The sequence below is a fragment of the Mirounga angustirostris genome, unplaced genomic scaffold, assembly GCF_029215605.1.
Source record: "Mirounga angustirostris isolate CCGP_5_RB_7025 unplaced genomic scaffold, mMirAng1.0.hap1 SCAF_7, whole genome shotgun sequence".
Lineage (NCBI taxonomy): Eukaryota > Metazoa > Chordata > Mammalia > Carnivora > Phocidae > Mirounga > Mirounga angustirostris.
This window is the reverse complement of record NW_026991715.1, coordinates 36361543-36378754: the sequence shown is the minus strand read 5'-3', so window position 1 is coordinate 36378754 and position 17212 is coordinate 36361543. Positions and strand designations below refer to the sequence as shown.

The 17212-nt window shown below is 44.6% G+C and overlaps 1 protein-coding gene, 1 long non-coding RNA gene and 1 pseudogene across 9 annotated transcripts in view; 2 read left to right on the top strand and 1 right to left on the bottom strand.

The window, feature by feature from the left end:
* The window catches only part of LOC123857545 (uncharacterized), a 33830-nt gene that overhangs the window by 6354 nt on the left and 10264 nt on the right, over positions 1–17212 (bottom strand). For 3 of the 4 annotated variants that reach the window (XR_010413047.1, XR_006793881.2, XR_010413048.1), the window contains exons 2-4: positions 11590–11721; positions 7707–7879; positions 340–604 (exon numbers count right to left, since the gene is read on the bottom strand). This is a non-coding gene — a long non-coding RNA (uncharacterized LOC123857545). Of the gene's footprint in view, positions 1–339; positions 605–7706; positions 7883–11589; positions 11722–17212 lie in introns of all 4 variants that reach the window. The other variant, XR_010413046.1, reaches the window with a different exon arrangement.
* LOC123852573 (translationally-controlled tumor protein-like) lies at positions 4750–5498 on the top strand (annotated as a pseudogene).
* The window catches only part of FGF1 (fibroblast growth factor 1), a 117481-nt gene continuing 116275 nt past the window's right edge, over positions 16007–17212 (top strand). For all 5 annotated transcript variants that reach the window (XM_064596103.1, XM_064596102.1, XM_064596100.1 and 2 more), the window contains exon 1: positions 16007–16424. The gene's annotated coding sequence lies outside the window, so the exon portion shown is untranslated. The remainder of the gene's footprint in view (positions 16425–17212) is intronic.

The following is a 17212-nucleotide window of genomic DNA, read 5'->3' as shown; positions in this document are numbered from 1 at the left end:
GCTTGTTAAAACAGAAATCATTGGGTCCCACCCCCAGAGCTTCTGATTCAGCTGGTCTGGGATGAGGTCCAGTAACTTGCTTGCCTAACAACTCCCAGGTGATGCTGATGCTGCCAGACTGGGGACCACACCTTGAGGAATCCAGCCCTTGAGTCCAGGGCAGAGGTCCAACTCAAAAGTCACACCCCTGAGCCACTTTATCAAAGAAGTAACAGTTCCCTCCCCATCCCTTCACTATCTAACAGGTCAAGCAACCTTCCCCTTCAGGGTCTTTACTTGGCCCATGGACGCCCATGGCAGGGTGGAGGGTGCCCCCTTGTGGCTCAAGCGGAAAACTACCTGAACGGTAACGCACTCGCTCTTCGCCTTAACGAGGTTTGCCGATCTCATTTATCTTGTATCTGCCTCACAAAAGATCCGGGGAAACCTGCGATGTTCGTCATTCGCCAGATCGGGTGCACGTGTAGATGAGGGGCCAAAGAGTCATTCAGTGTGCTATGTCAAGTGCTTGGCCCAAAGGTGCCCCGGGGACAGCAGAAACGACTGAATCTCATGGCTTGGCATTTTGTAGGGTGCGAAGCGTTGAGATTATTCACCCACTTCTCTGTTGGAGAATATGCTTTAGTCACATAAATTAGAACTGAACGACTTTAAAGCCCTGTTAGCACTATGTGACTGAGATGGGACCCTGAATGAGTTCGAACCATGTTTTTCTCCCTAACCTTCCGAAGTTAGAAAGCAGGCCCACTACTGAAAGGGAGGCCGGGCGAGCACGCAGTCCCCGCTCTCCGCAAGCCCTACCGTCCCGACGTCGGGTCTGCTGCCACCTGCCGGTCACGCGCGGAACGTGCGGGAGGCGGTAACCCGGGGACACCGTCAGCCCGCAGGCTTTTCAGACCTCAGAGTGTATTACAATCGCCGGGAGGGCTTGCTTGTTAAACCGTAGACTTCTGGGCTCCGCCTTATCTGATTCAGTGGGGGAATGGGGTGGGGCCTAAGAGGGTGCGTGTCTAATAATTCCTGGGTGGTGAGGCTGCTGCTGCGGGTGGGAGTCGGCGGGGGTGGCTCCCCAAAGCACCTGGATGACATCTGCAGTTCTCCTTGTGCCACACATTTCTGAAGCTTGATTATTAATCAAAGTCTGTAAATGACCAAGAGCCTCTAACTCAGGGCTGCTCACGTGGGGCATTATTGATATTGTGTTATGGGGGAGCGCGGGGGGGGGGCGTGCTTTAAGCTGTAGGATGTTTAGCGTTATCCTTGGCCTCTGTCCTCTAGATACCAGTGGCAGCTTCATCCCTCCAGGTTTTGACAAGCAAACATGTCTCAGACATCACCAGATGGCCCTGGGAAGCAAAACTGCCCGAGCCAAATATTGCTGCTCTTCAAGGTGGGCAGATGTTCCTTTCCCATTTGGTGGACTGTGAAGGCATCCTTAAATATTGCCTTGCACATGTAATGATACTGACATAGAATAAACTCTCAACTCTTTGGAATTAAACAACAAAAAAACATAGCCTACACATGCTGAATACCTACTATATGCAAGGCACTCTGCTAATGCTTTTCAAATCACCCCTTTTAGAGGAAAAAGAGAGAGACAAACCAAGAAACAGGCCCTAACTATAGAGAACAAACTGTTGTTTGTGGGGTGGGGCGATGGGTGAAGTAGGTGATGGGGATTAAGGAGGGCACCTGTTGTGATGAGCACCAGGTGACGTATGGAAGGGCTGAATCACTATATTGTACACCTGAAACTAATATTACACTGTACGTTGACTACACTGGAATTTAAATAGAAACGTTTAAAAATTTTTTTAAAAAGACCCCCTTTAATTCTTATAACACTTCTTTTACTGATGAGGAAACTAAAGCTTTGACTTGTTAACTAACTTGCCCCCAGGCATGGTTACTGCCAGTGTGGGGATGTGGGGGGCGGGGGGCACGGGGAATATGGGGCTATCCAGACCACCACAGTCCAATAAAAATATAAAGCAAGTCATAAGTACGAGCCACGTGTGTGATTTTACATGTTATAGAAGTCACATTTAAAAAGAAACAGAAACACAGTAAAATTAATTTTAGTATATAGTTTGCTTAACTCAGCATCTGAACCGTTAAAGTTTTAACTTGTGATCAATATATTTTAGATTGTTAATATTTTTATGTTCTTTTTTGGGGACTTAGTCTTTGAGATCTGTGTGTATTTTTACACTTATCACATGTCTCATTTTCCAGCAGCTACATTTCAAGGGCTTGAGAGCCGCCTGTGCTCCCGGCCGCCCCTCCGGACAGCACAGGCCCAGACTCTTTGCTCAGCTGTCCTCCAGGCTTTATTTGTGGACCAACATGGGCTGATTTTACTTCAATGTCCTTCAATCTCTGCCTGCACTTCAGTCATTTTGTCAGACTCACATACCTATTCACGTACTCTGCAATCTGTTCTTGGAGTATCTCTACTTCTACTTATTTTAAAATGAGGTCTACAGTTTTAATTTATCACAGTAGATGCCTCCTCTGGTGGCCAGACTGTTGACTACTGTCTAATTTTAGTTCTGATGGCTTTTCCAGTGGCTGTTTCCCCACACAGTCTGTGTTTGTACTTGCATAACAGAGATCATTCATCTTATCTGATACTAACCACAGAGGTACATTTTCGTCATACTCTCGTGCTTTCTGGTTTATCTCCCAACATCTAGGAATGTTCATTCTCATTTGAGGATTCTGCCTTTCTCTAGCCCCTCTGCAATGTTTCTCCCTGTAGTTTCTCACGTTGTCCTTTTTAAATGTTCCTTTCCTTTTTTTTTTTTAAGTAGGCTCCACACCCAACGTGGAGCCCAGTGCAGGAGGCCCAAACTCATGACCCGGAGATCAAGATCTGAGCTGAGATCAAGAGTTGGACGCTTAACCAACTGAGCCACCCAGGCGCCCCTTAAATATTCCTGATCACTCAGGAAACCAATGATTTTTCTAGAGAATTTTGTAACAAACCCTTAGTCTTACCACATTTGTTCATTTACATTTTATAGGTGTGATAATCAAGATGGACTTAGATCATAAGGTCAACTTATACCAATAAAAAGTAGTAACGAGAGCGATTCCTTAAGAAATGCTTCCTATGAGCCATGCACTGTGCTCAGCACCTGACACACGCTGTCTTACTCACTTCTTCTAATAGTCTCATGAGGTACCTGCTATTGTGATGGCCATTTTTGAGGTGAGGAGAGGAGGCACGGAGCATTGAAGTAACTTGCCCAAGATCTCCCAGGTAGCAACTGGCTGAGCTGGGGGTCTCTCCAGATCTGTTTGATGATAGAGTTGATCTCCTGACCTCTAGGCTCCACTGTCTGAAAGATGTTGTGCAAATGTTGTTCTTGTTTCTGAGTCTGTGAGGATATGGTTCCATAGATCATACACCTTACCTGGGTTAGCATATACCTTCACAGGAGAAAAAAATATATGTGTACTCTTGGTATTCTAGGGACTGCCTCTGAAGCTACAGGCCAGGACTTCTCAGGATGAGCACTCTTGCTGTCTTGAATAGGAGGTTGAGACTCAGGTCCATCACGAGCTCAGACCAGGAGGCCCAGCAAGGTCACAACTGAACCCAGAAGAAGAGCATAGGGGCCAAAGCCAGAGTGCAGTGGGTCTAGGAGTGAATTGAGTGGAATGTGAGAGCGGATGGTGAAGACAGGCTTCCAGGGGGACAAGAGAGAGGGTGGGAGGTGAAGGGAGACGGGGCTCAAAAGAGGGGTTGTGGGTGCCTGGGTGGCTCAGTTGGTTAAGCGACTGCCTTCGGCTCAGGTCATGATCCTGGAGTCCCGGGATCGAGTCCCGCATCGGGCTCCCTGCTCCACAGGGAGTCTGCTTCTCCCTCTCCCACTCCCCGTTTGTGTTCCCTCTCTCACTGTGTCTTTCTCTGTCAAATAAATAAATAAAATCTTTAAAAAAAAAAAAGAGGGGTTGTGCTTTTGCCTTGCAGTTTTGTTTTGTTAAAGACCAGCATGTTGCAGTGCTGATGGGGAGCAGTTAAGAGTTGAAGACACAGGAGAGCTCAGGGAGGGGTAAATGGGAATCAACAAGGACCCTAAAGAGTCAGGACAGGAAGGCATGTGGAGTCCATGTGGGGGAAACATGTTTGCCAGGTTTAATGCCAAAGCCTGTTTGTTCCTATATCATTCTGTCACCTCTCAATGTTACTGCCTGATAAATCACCACCGTCAAAATGCCCATGGTCAACTGGCTTGGGAAGTTAAGTGTTTATATACTTTCTCCCCACTGGGCATAACTTTTTATCCTTTTCAGTGAGGAAATGCAAAATACATGATACTAGAGCGTGGAGCTAGGGGCAGGCCCATATGCAGGTGACATGGTTTGATGCAGGGGACGCTGAAATCTGTTTCCACCTAAAATAGCTCTCACTGGCTTTCCTAGGTTCTTAAAATATCCCACCATTTGAATTCTCTTCCTAAAGAGTCCTGTGGAAACACCAATAGGTCAAAACAATCTTGAAAAGAGCACCTGATGTTTTTTGTAGCATTATTCACAAAACCAGAAGGCGGAGGCAACCCAGTATACATCAGTGGCTCCGTGGATAAACAAAATACGGCTTATACATACAATGGAATAGTATTCAGCCTTGAAAAGGAAGGAAATGTTGACACATGTCACAACATGGATGAAAGTTGAGGACATTATCCTAATGAAATCAGGCAGTCAAAAGGACAAATACTGTATGTTTCCACTCCTATGAGGTACATACGACAGTCAAAATCATAGAGACATAAAGCCGAATGGTGTTTGTTTGCCAGGAGCCAAGGGGAGGGAGCAATGGGAAGCCATTGTCTAAGGGCACGGAGTTTCTGTTCTGCAAGACAAAAAGAGCTCTGCTTTTCTGCCTCTTGCCTGCTCCCCTCCCCAGTGAAGCGGTGCTCAAGCTGGGCCACTCCCTCCAGGCTCCAGGCTCCTGTTAACCTAGAGCCATCCTCATCTGTCTCCATTCTCCACTTGCCACTGTGATCATGTATGGTGACATCATCAACCGTGATGATAAGTCCTCAGACATCAAGATCCAGGAGATCAAGGGTGGGCTGCCCCCCGAGGTGGAGAGGAAGATGGTCAGTGGGATAGAGGCTAACACTGATGACTGACTCATTTGTGGCAACGCCTCCGCTAAAGACCCTGAGAGTGAGGGTACCGAAAGCAGTCACTGGTGTTGGGACCTCATGGACTGTCACTTGCAGGAAACCAGCTTCACGTTAAGAAAGCCTGTACATCACAGACGACATGCACTCGACCAAAGGCAAACCTGAAGAACAGAGACCCGGGCTGCAGAACAAAGCAAGCCTATCCTTGCTAATTGCAAAAACCACCAGCTCTTTACTGATGGAAATACAAATCCAGATGGCGTGCTTGCTCTGCTGGACTACTGTGAGGATGGTGTGACCCCTGACATGACTTTCTTTAAGGATGGTTTAGAAATGGAAAAATGTGACTAAGTTTGGCTATTACTTTAGATCTATCACCTGCTGTCGTAACTGCTGCTGCTTTTCATGCCCACACCACCAGGACTCAGACCAACGGGTGATGTCCTCGTGAGGTCTTCATTTACTGTGACCTTGATTTCTTTGGAGGAGAGGCATTGTTTTTAAGGAAAAAAATGTCATGTAGGTTGTCTGAAAATAAAATCACTTAAACTTAAAAAAAAAGATGAAAAGAGTTCTGGAGCTAGAGGGTGGTGATGGTTGCACGAGAACGGGAAGGTACTCAATGCCACTGAACTGTGCACTTGAAAATGGTTAAAATGGTAAATTTTATGTCATATGTACTTTATCACGATTTTTAGTTTTTAATTTTTTACCTTTTTTTGGTCCCCCCCCTTTTACTTTTTCAGAGACAGAGAGCATGAGAGTGTGAGGGGGGAGGGGCAGAGGGAGAGGGAGAGAGAGAAAATCCCAAGCAGGCTCCACGCTCATACAGAACCCCACGTGGGGCTTGATTTCACAACCCTGAGATCATGACTTGAGCTGAAATCAAGAGTCAGAAGCCCAACCGACTGAGCCACCCAGGTGCTCCCCTTTTTCTCTTTATTTAAGGTAGGCTATACGCCAGCGTGGAGCCCAATGTGGGGCCTGAACTCATGACCCAGAGATCAAGACCTGAGCTGAAATCAAGAGTCGGACACTTAACCAACTGAGCTACCCAGGTGCCCCTATTTTTTAACTTTTTAAAAAAAGATTTTATTTTTAATCTCTACACCCAACATAGGGCTCAAACTCACAACCCCAACATCGAGAGTCACACGCTCCACCAACTGAGCCAGCCAAGCACCCCTATCACAATTTTTTTTAAAAAAAACATTAAAGGGCGCCTGGGTGGCTCAGTTGGTTAAGCGACTGCCTTCGGCTCAGGTCATGATCCTGGAGTCCCGGGATCGAGTCCCACATCGGGCTCCCTGCTCAGAAGGGGGTCTGCTTCTCCCTCTGCCCTCTTCCCTCTCGTGCTCTCTGTCTCTATTCTCTCTCTCTCAAATAAATAAATAAAATCTTTAAAAAAAAACAAAACAAAACAAAAAAAACATTAAATACCCAGGTCATTTAACAGGGGCCACTTGATCACTTGTTATCGTCTGCTGTTAGTTTGGCTCAGTTTTGCTTTTCAGTAAAAGACTATCAGTCTCAAGCAGGACATCGAGGGGCTGGGACCCGGAAGAGCGGGCAACACAGATGACAGTCATGAGGAGGAGAGTTCACCAGGCTCTAGGACGTGCTTTGAGAAAGGCCCAATCTGGGGTTCCTATCCTGAGCTAAGGGGACACCCCTGGGGATCCTTGGTAGGAGGAGGAAAATCTGAAAGCCCAGACACCTTGGGGAGCTGCTTTGTGAAGGAGAGGACATCAGCCTCTGGGGTTTTTGTTGTTGTTGTTGTTTGCCCTTTTACTGAGGGCCACGTGGCCAGAGACCTCCCTCTGGGAGAGTAATAATACTACACAGTTATGATGATCAATTAGGCTCCTGTGAGTCAGTGACACTGGCTTGTCCAGAAAACCTTCTCCCAGATGCCCCATCTCACAAGCTGGTGTAAGAGGTGGTCCCTGACACCATGTCTCAAAGTCAAGGATGGGTGTGAGGATGGTAGAGCTACACCCGACTGGCCAGAGGGAGCCTCTCAGTCTAGTGCTTTCCTTAATTCAGCCAGCACCTCCTCCACCTTCAGCCCTGGGAAAGAGAGGTGTTTTGGTCACAGAAAGTAGCATTTTAAACCTCTCTCATTACTGAGGGAGACAGAATTGTTATACTAGCAGAGGAACCCTCAAGAAGGAATAAATTTCATTTCCATGCATCTCCAGCTTGAGTCCCAGGCTTAACAGATGCTATTTTTATCAAATACTTTCTATTCTGTGACATGCTTTGCCAACTTTCTATTATTAGACAAATGAGGAAAAGTCCACATTTGATTTTTCTTCCTTCTGGCTTCTCCCTCCTCATTTGCAAGACGGGTGGTGGTTTGGGAGGGGGCACTGTCCTTTCAATAGAAGGTAAATGACAAGGAAATGGCAGCCATCAGAAAACCCAACTTGGTGCCAAAGCATCCTGGAAATTGGCTCTGCTTCCTTTGCAAATGACATCACGTCCTGGCTTTACCCCATCCCAGATGGCATAGCTGATGGGACAGGAAAAAAAAAATACAGATTTTAGAGTACTTACAGCGTCATGTCTCCCCACCCCCACTTCCTGTGAAGGAGGATTAGTCTTGGCAGCTAGGTTTTGGAGCCTTTCTTGTGTGGAATATAGGAAAATGCTGGAAGGGATTCTGGGTCACGTGGTGCTGTGGGCGGGGATGGTTTGATGAGTCCACTGAAGAAAAAGCCGGGAATTACCTGCTAGGGAAAGCAGAATAGATCAGAAGGTAAGAGGGAGGATAAGAGAGCTAAGAGCCAGAGATGGGATGAACCGGGGTGGGGGTGGGGGCGAATTTAAGAGATAAGGGGGATGGTAGTAGCTGGTGGGCTGTCATAAGAAGAATTTGGGAGAGAGATGGGAGGAGATTTTCCAGAAATATTGTTGGTGTTATGAATAGGGTCCATCCTCCTGTTGGCATTTTTTTAAAAAAGATTTTATTTATTTATTTGACATAGAGCACAGTAGGGGGAGCAGCAGGTGGAGGAAGAAGGAGAAGCAGGCTCCTCATTCAGCAGGGAGCCCAGTGTAGGGCTCCATCCCAAGACCCTGGGATCATGACCTGAGCCAAAGGCAGCCGCTTAACAGACTGAGCCACCCAGGTGCCCCTCCCATTGGCATTTTTAAGAGATTTCAGTAAGACATAAATTGATTTCTTTTTTTTTTTTTTTTTTGTGTGAGGGACTCAGGTTTATTCAAGGCAGCCTGGACTACTGGAAGCTAAGGTTAATAGTGAAAGATAACCACATTTAACCCCCCTTCTCCCATCAATACATACTATAGTTCAGATATTTCAAACTGGATTTGAACTGCAAATGTGTCTTGTTCGGTTTCCTGATAGTTAAATTTTTTTTTTAGTCACCATTGAAAATTGTGATTTCACATTTTAAAAGCCTGCATTTCCTGCTTCTTTTGAAAAAAAAAAAAAAGGAAAAATCTGGTAACATGAGACTCTTGTTTCCATATGACAAAAAAGGCTCATGCTGGGGCGCCTGGGTGGCTCAGATGGTTAAGCGTCTGCCTTCGGCTCAGGTCATGATCTCAGGGTCCTGGGATTGAGCCCCACATCAGGCTCCCTGCTCAGTGGGGAGCCTGCTTCTCCCTCTGCCTCTACCTGCTGCTTCCTCTGCTTGTGCTCTCTCTCTCTCTCTGTCAAAAATAAATAAAATTAAAAAAAAAAAAAAAGGGTCATGCTCTCTCGTTAACCCCAGCACCCAGCACTCACATAAGGTTTATGCATGCACATAAACCTGGCCCACTTCCCCCGTTTCTATTTCCTACCATCTGGTAACAGCAGACTACATCACTGGGGCCTGCTCTCCAGCTGAGGACAATTACAAAGGTTGGACAAAATAAAAATAAAATCAAACTGAAGGGCATCAAAGAGTTAAAAAGATAATGAAGAGATGCTAAACCAAGGTCTGGGGAAAGATGGGCGAGCCCAACAACTGAGGTGTCTTTTCCCCTCAGGATATTTACTACTTCTGGAAGAGACAACTAAGAAGTTGAGAGGCTAAGCAGCGGTGGAGGCAGTTTTGCATCCTAAGGGGACAAAAGTTGGAATCCAGTGCCCACCATAGGAGAGGGGACCCTGTAATCCCCCATTTTACATGAGGGCCCTGATAGAATGCACCTTAAAACTGGATGAATAGGAAATAGACCACATTTTGCAGGGTCTCAGTTCAGCTACCAATGAGCTTAATTCTTCAAATTGGATTAAGGTGATCCTAGATTGCTAGTATTCCCAAGTGCCTAGCAGAAGCATATGTAAATACTTACTGGAGGAATAGAACACATTAAGGTCTCATGTTACTTCTACAAACAATTTTTCAGACACAATTGCTGCACTCATGAAAATACCCAGGCACATAAGGAAAGACGATGATATGAATGAGATCCAGTGGAAACAATTACAATAGAAACAATCTCAGAAAACTGCAGTTACTGGTGTTATTAGGCAGAGACTAAGCAAAGGTGATAAAAGATTAAAAATCCTGGCAGAGAACTAGAAACTTAAAAAAAAAAAAAAGACAATGATGATTTGAAAAATAACCAAACAGAAATGTAGAATTGAAAAATATAATAACAAAAGTAAAGAGCTTGGTAGATGAGTTTAACAGCTGACTAGACATGGTTAAAGGGAGAACTGATGAACTGGGCAGTAGAGTAGAAGGAAACATCAGGAGGAAACATGAAGGGACAAAAAGTGGAAAATGCTGTGAGAGAATGAGATATGGAAGATAAAAGTGAAGACTGAAGTTCCACAAGAAGAGAGAAACAATAAGGCAGCAGCAATATTTGAAGAGAAAAATAGTGAGAAATTGCCAAAATTGACTAAAAATATCAAGCCACAGACTCCAGAATCCCAGGGAACCCCAAGCAAGATAAATAAAAAGAAAGCCACACCTAGGTACATCACATTAAATTGATGAAAACCAAAGACAATGAGAAAAAAAAATGTTAAAAGCAGCTAACATTACTTGAAAAAAAAAAAAAAAGAATAGACCATTAGCTTACTTCTTGACAGAAACAACAGTTGCTAGAAATTAGTAGAATTTAAATATCTTTAAAGTGTTGAGAGAAAACCTAGCATTCCATACCCAGTGAACGCAGCCTGTGATAATAAAAGTGAAATTAAGACATTTTCAGGATTCTTCACCAGCAGTGTTCTTTAAGCAGAAAATGATTTTAAATGACAGGTTATATATATAAGAAGAAATGAAGAACAATGCAAAAGCTAATTTGAAGAATCCAAATGAATTAGACTATACAAAATAACATAACAATGTCCACTGGGGATTTAAACCTTTTAAATACATAACAAGTACATATAAATCAGAAGGGAGGGGTAAATGAAATTAAAATGGCCTGAGATCCTTGTATTACTGTGGGAGAAGATAAAAATACCAATTAACATTAGACTTTGATAAGTCAATGACACATATTGTTATCTAGAATAACCTCTAAAAGAGTAGTAAAAGACGTATAACTTCCAAGGTAATAGAGAGAAATATAGAATATTTGACCACACCAAAACAAGAAAGAGAGGAGGACAAAAAGAATGTAGGACATATGGGACAAATAAAAACAATAAGACGGCAGATTTAAATCCAAATATATCAGTAATTACATTAAATGTCAATGGACAAAATACTTCAAAGTGAAAGAGTATTGAACTGGATAAAAAAATCTACATACTAACTAGAAACACATCTTAAACATTAATTTTAAAAATGTTAAAAGGGTGGAAAATATGTAAATATTAACCAAAATTATATTAATATTAATAGTATATGTTAATATCAGATTATATTTTAAGGCAAAAATCATTACTACAGCTAAAAAAAGATACATCATAATAATAAAAAATTCAATTCACAAGGAAGACACAGTGATTATAAAACTTGTACACGTCTTATAATGTAGCTTTAAAAATATGAAGCCAAGGAGCCCCTGGGTGGCTCAATCAGTTAAGTGCCTGACTCTTGATTTTGGTGCAGGTCATGACCTCAGGGTCATGAGATCGAGCCCTGCATTGGGCTCTGTGCTCAGCAGGGAGTCTGCTTGAGATTCTCTCTCTCCCTCTCACTCTACCCCTCTCCCCTGCTTGCTCTCTCTCTCTCTCAAATACACAAATAATTTTTTTAAAATATGAAGCTAAGATTGATAAAACCACAGGATGAAGTGAGCAGATAAATGAGTAAGGATACAGATTATTTGAACATGATTAGCAAATGATTTAATGGACATATATTGAATATTGCACCGAACAATTACAGAATTCGGGTTCCTCAAATATTTATTGCTCTCTACCTTCCAAGAAAATAATAGGATTGAAATTCTCCGTTTCATTTTAAGTTAGGTGTGGCCATAGGACTTGTTTTGGCCAGTGAAATGTGAACAGAAGTACCTTCTAGGTGCTAGTGTATTAGTAAAGGTATCTCCTTTTTCCTTCCTGACAGCAGAGTTCTGGGGTTCCTTGGCCTCCTTGAGCTCTGGGTCCTTGATTAAGGATGATATGGAGCAGAGTTCCCCAGCCAACCTGAAAAGGGACAAGTTGATGTTCATTAATGAGAAATAAACCTTTGTTATTTTAAGTCACTGACATTTGGGGATTAATTATAACCACAGTATAACCTAGTCTATCCTGACTAATACAGGTATAAAAAATGGAGGACTGTTCTTCAGGCACAGAGGTGAGCCTATCTTGAAAGAGTATGGCCTGATGAATTCCCAGGAATCCACTATGGCTGAAGCTCCAGGGAGGTGGGGGTGGGAACAAGGCTGGTAAAGGACAGCAGCAAACAAGAAGAGCCCTAAGTAGACTGGCTGGAAGCAAGTTTGGAAGGGCTTTGGATTTAACAATAAGGAATGGATACTGTCCTGGAAGTTGAAGGATCTCCACAAGTTGGTGACTGGTTGAATATTGCTGGTATTGGAGATGATAAACTGGAGAGAATCTAACTGATGTGAAAGGAGGAAATCAGGCAGAGGGCTATTCTCACTGAACACGTTCCAGGGTTATTTTTCCACTTCCTAGAGATAGCCATTATTAGAATTTGGTGACAATTTCTCCAGTCCTTGCATGCACATGCAAACACACGCATAAACCAATTTAAAAACATAAATCACATCAGTCATACCCTACCCACTATTCCAAAATTTTTTCCCCATTAATAATATCTTCATGGTTATTTTCTGTGTCATCTTTTCTTTCTTTCCTTTTGATTGGACCGCTAATATATGGTTGTGCTAGAATTATGTAACCATTCCCCTACTGACGGATATTTAGGTTGTTTCCACTGTTCCAATGCCTCAGTGACCATCTTACTGATAATGTCCATACCTTGTTATCTCTTCTTGCTACAGACAGTAAGACCAATTTTGCCACTATCTGGATGGTGACAATCTTAGGCTGCGTCACAGGAGTACAACTAGGCTGGCCGTTTGAGGTGACAATATTCGTTAAGGGTATGCCTCAGGTAAACCCAGAGTAGGGTCTCGAGCATAGCGAGCACTCACTAAGTATTTGTTGAATGAATGAACAAATGGATCCACATCCACTGCAGACGGGTGTCGGGCCTGCCCTGCCCTCATCTATAACAGAATTTCTCAACCTCGGCACTACGGACTTTGGAGGGTACATTTTGTCGTGGGGGCTGCTGTCCTATATATTGTAGGATGTTTAGCAGCAACTTGCTCTCTACCCTCTAGAAGTCACTAGCGCCACCCCGGTTGCAGCAACCAACTCTGTCTGCAGAAATTGCCAAATGTCCCCTGGGAAATAAATCACTCCCAGTTGAGAACCATGAATTTATAACATGGGTTGTACTTGTGTAAAGGAAAAGGCCCTTTCTCAAAACAACCTACTCTATAGAGGTTGATCCTCCTTCTTCTGATGCTGCCATACTACCAGGGCCCTTCTTCTTGGGTTCTCAGAGTCCTTCCATAGAGAATCTATGTTCTTGGTCCAGACATCCTTTCCCTAGGGCCACCTTCCCTGCCATTTCCTTCATGAAATGGGTCCACCCTCATTACTTTTTGTCAGTCTCCATTCCACATTCTCTACTCACCAAATGCCCCTCCTTAGTAGTACTTACCAAAGTTGAATTTTAGGGTTATTTGGGTAATTATTAAATTAAGCACTTTGCCTCACTCAGCTCCCCAGAGGTAGCCACAAGTAAGAATCTGGCATGTAAACCACGTGGATGGAACTGGAGGGTATTATGTTGAGTGAAATAAGTCAAACAGAGAAAGACATGTATCATATGACCTCACTGATATGAGGAATTCTTAATCGCAGGAAACAAACTGAGTGTTGTTGGAGTGGGGGGTGGGGTGGGAGGGATGGGGTGACTGGGTGATGGACACTGGGGAGGGTATGTGCTCTGGTAAGCGCTGTGAATTGTGCAAGACTGTTGAATCTCAGATCTGTACCTCTGAAACAAATAATGCAATATATGTTAAGAAAAAAAAAAAGAAGAAGAAGAAGAAGAAGAAGGTAGCAGGAGGGGAAGAATGAAGCGGGGGAAATCGGAGGGGTAGACGAATCATGAGAGACGATGGACTCTGAAAAACAAACTGAGGGTTCTAGAGGGGAGGGGGGTGGGAGGATGGGTTAGCCTGGTGGTGGGTATTGAGGAGGGCACATTCTGCATGGAGCACTGGGTGTTGTGCACAAACAATGAATCATGGAACACTACATCAAAAACTAATGATGTAATGTATGGGGATTAACATAAGAATAAAATAAAAAAAATACACATAAAAAAAAAAGAATCTGGCATGTAACATGTTGGTTTTTGCTCATGATGTTTCCATCTAGTGCTGGAAACAATGCCTGACATGCAGTAGGTGCTCAATTCTGTTGGATGGACGGACAACAGTTTGTTATCAGTCAGCCACGGCTAGCTCAGGGTACAATGATCTTCAACCATCTGTGTTCTGTGCCTTCTGAAACAATTCTGAAAAATGTTACCTATACCTACATTTTAAAGTTGATATGTTACATGTTCATCATTGGGTTCATTTGGCTTCAAGAGAATAACTTCCAGCACAGTGTAAATATTGGGAATGAAAAATTAAGCTGTGCCATCATTCTTTAAATATACCTCTTAATCTCTTATTATTTCTAATATTCCCTATGATTTGCCTTCACAGTGCTTTCTTTTAAAATCAAGGAATGGAAGAGAGTTTTGTTACATACAAAAAAATGCCTTAATTAACCATGAAAGGAAGCTGAATTAAATTAGTAAAGGAAGTTTCCAGTTTGGGGAACGTGGACCTGGAGATACTTATATTTGGAGCAACTGCCCCTTAGTAAGATTTGTGGAGTGAGGGGTATGCTTTCCAGTAGGGGAAGGATTATTACCAACACAGACACCTTCTCAGGCAAATCAGTTTGAGGAAACGGTGCTTAGAGAAACTGAGAAAATGGAAGCCAATTCTCTAAAAATAATCCCTTGATTATTAAATTAAAAATTGCCCCTTGAAGTTTTGACCACCATCCTGGGAGTAATGCAGCATAGTGGCCCGAAGGGGTCAGTGTTGGACAAGCTGATGGACTGTCACTGGCACTCTCCTTTTCCGGAGAGGAAAGCCCAATTCCACCTAGATGCAGTAGGGAGCCCGGCAGGGGCGGCCTGGCCCAGTCCTGTCTGGTGTGCATGTGTTCGCACGGTGAATTAGCCATAGGAGACCGGCTCCCAGGAGAATGGAGGCTAGAGAGTCTCCCTCCTGTATCTAGAATCAGGGTCTGGGACTGTAAACAGATGAAAACCTCTTTCTCTGCTTCAAGAACTGGGTTTAGGAAAGAAATTGAGGAGTGAAGTCATGTGTCTGAATCAACTGTGAGGATTTTTTATTTTCCTCTTAGGAAATGAAAACAAGAGTGAAATCTCAGTAATTTATAGCTCAGCAGACAGTAAGCAAAGGGGCCAAACGCTCCTGCTCTGGAATCAGACAGATGAGGAGGGCTTGGATCTCTCCTCGGCAAGCCCACCTTTCCCAGCCCCTGCTTCTCGGGCTGTCCATCGGAACCACAGTCCCTTCCACAGAGGGCTGCCAGCAGGAGAGATGAGCCAGCGCAGGGAGAGGGCTCAGCATAGGAATGGCATGTAGCAAGAGCTTAATAAGTTAACAGTGATGATAGTGAAGATGATGATACAGCATTTGTCAGGCATGAGTGTTTCAGAACTTTCCATTCATGTCTGAAGAGGAAAAATCGGAGGTGAAAAACCAAGCCATTAAAAGGTTTTAAGTTCCATAAGCCTAGGAGTTAGAAGCAGAAACAGCAGGGTTGGGGGAGCGGGGAATCAGGGCGCTTCCATGCTACAGGCTGGCTCTGTTCCTGCACTTTGCTCCTGACGGCCTCCCAGGCCTGAAGGTCCCAGCCGGTACTGAGAAGAGGGTCTTGATGTCTAAGATAGTGTGTATGTGGCGGCCATATCTATGTTGACCGTATGACAGGTCCACCGGCCTCAGACAGAAAAGTAATGGCATTGCTCATTATATGTATCCTCTGTGAAACCTCATGGGGGGGGGGGCGGGTGCGGAACTAGCTGACCTAAAATTAGTAATTGGGACTAATTGCTGGGATATATGAAAAGTCAGGTCCAGAGCAAGGCCCCCAGAGTTCCGCCTTATACAGGGAAAGGTAACAGGGACTAGTTCAGCGAGAGGCATGGAGACAACTTGGATAAGATACCGGTCCTTTCACCTGGCAGCTATCCAGCCTCCAAATAGCTTTTGTGTTCCGTCCAAAAATAAGATCACATGAGAGGGGAGAAATAAATACGCAAGTGCTTGTCCTTGGGCTTTCTGTGGGTACACCAGCATCAGCCGCACTGCTGGAGGCCCGGGGTGGGGGGGTGGCCTCCCAGCATACTCAGCTGCCTCCGTCTTCGGGCTTTTGGGGCTGGGAAAACAACCTGTATCAGGGCGGGTGTGGTGCGTGCTTTGCACTCAGCCCTCCTCTTAGGACTCCCTTGAGCTCCATTCACATGGGAGAGGGAGCAGGAAAGAGAGGATGAGCGAGCCAGTCGAACCAACAGCCTGACTCCAGGGGAATGACGGCCTCGCCTCCTTTTGGGGAAGGACACTCCCTTCTGATGGAGAATGGGAACTCCCTCCCGCAGCGGCCTGCCTGCTAGCTCCGGCTAGCTCCGTGTGGACTGGGTAGCCTGCTGAGGCCTTGCCCGCCACCCCCACCCCGGAAAGAAAGTGCCTCAGAGCCAAAGCAAAGAGGTGAGTGCATTCCTTTCCCCGAGGGGCTCAGTACTGCAGATGTTATGCTTGGCTTCATGCTCCTGTCCAGCACGAATGCTCTCCCCTGACCTGCTTCTGCCTCTTCTCCGCCCTGACCTGGGACCGTGGCAGGCTGCAGTCTCCGTGAAGGAGGCTAGCTTCAAATACCTGTCCTCTCTCCTCTCATTTAAGGCCAATTTGCTCCCAGAAAGAGCTGGCTAGGTCTAGTTCTTAGCGGGGAAGCAGGAAATGATTCCCACCAAGTGAATTATCTTTGCTGAGATCCAAGAAGATGTTTTCCAAGAAATCATTAGACAAATCCCATTACAGTAGAATTAATGCTTAGTTTCAAAAAGCCCTGCATGACATAGGAAATAAAAGGACGTCAGCTCATTCCTTATTATTGGGCAAAAGGGAAAAAACACTTACGGGATGTGCAGAGCTTCCTCCCCCTCACGCCTTCCACACCTCATCCTGGCTTCTTAGAACGCTGCAAAATATACTTACCAGAGCCTCGTTTCTTTGGCTGAGAACAAGAGGAATAAAATGGAGGGTTTGGGGAGAATTGCTCGTAGGCAGAGTCACAGGACAAAGAAGACAAATCTCGCAGAGTCTTGGTTTCCCCTCCCAAGCACATGAAGGTACCTGTGCCCGTATGGGGATGTGTGCAGAAGTCACCATCACTTGCACATGCCTAACACTAACCCCCTTGACTATGGACCACAAATATCTATGCTAAGAAGAAGTCAACAAAATGTAGGTGGGAGCAAGGTAACTACTCCAATGAA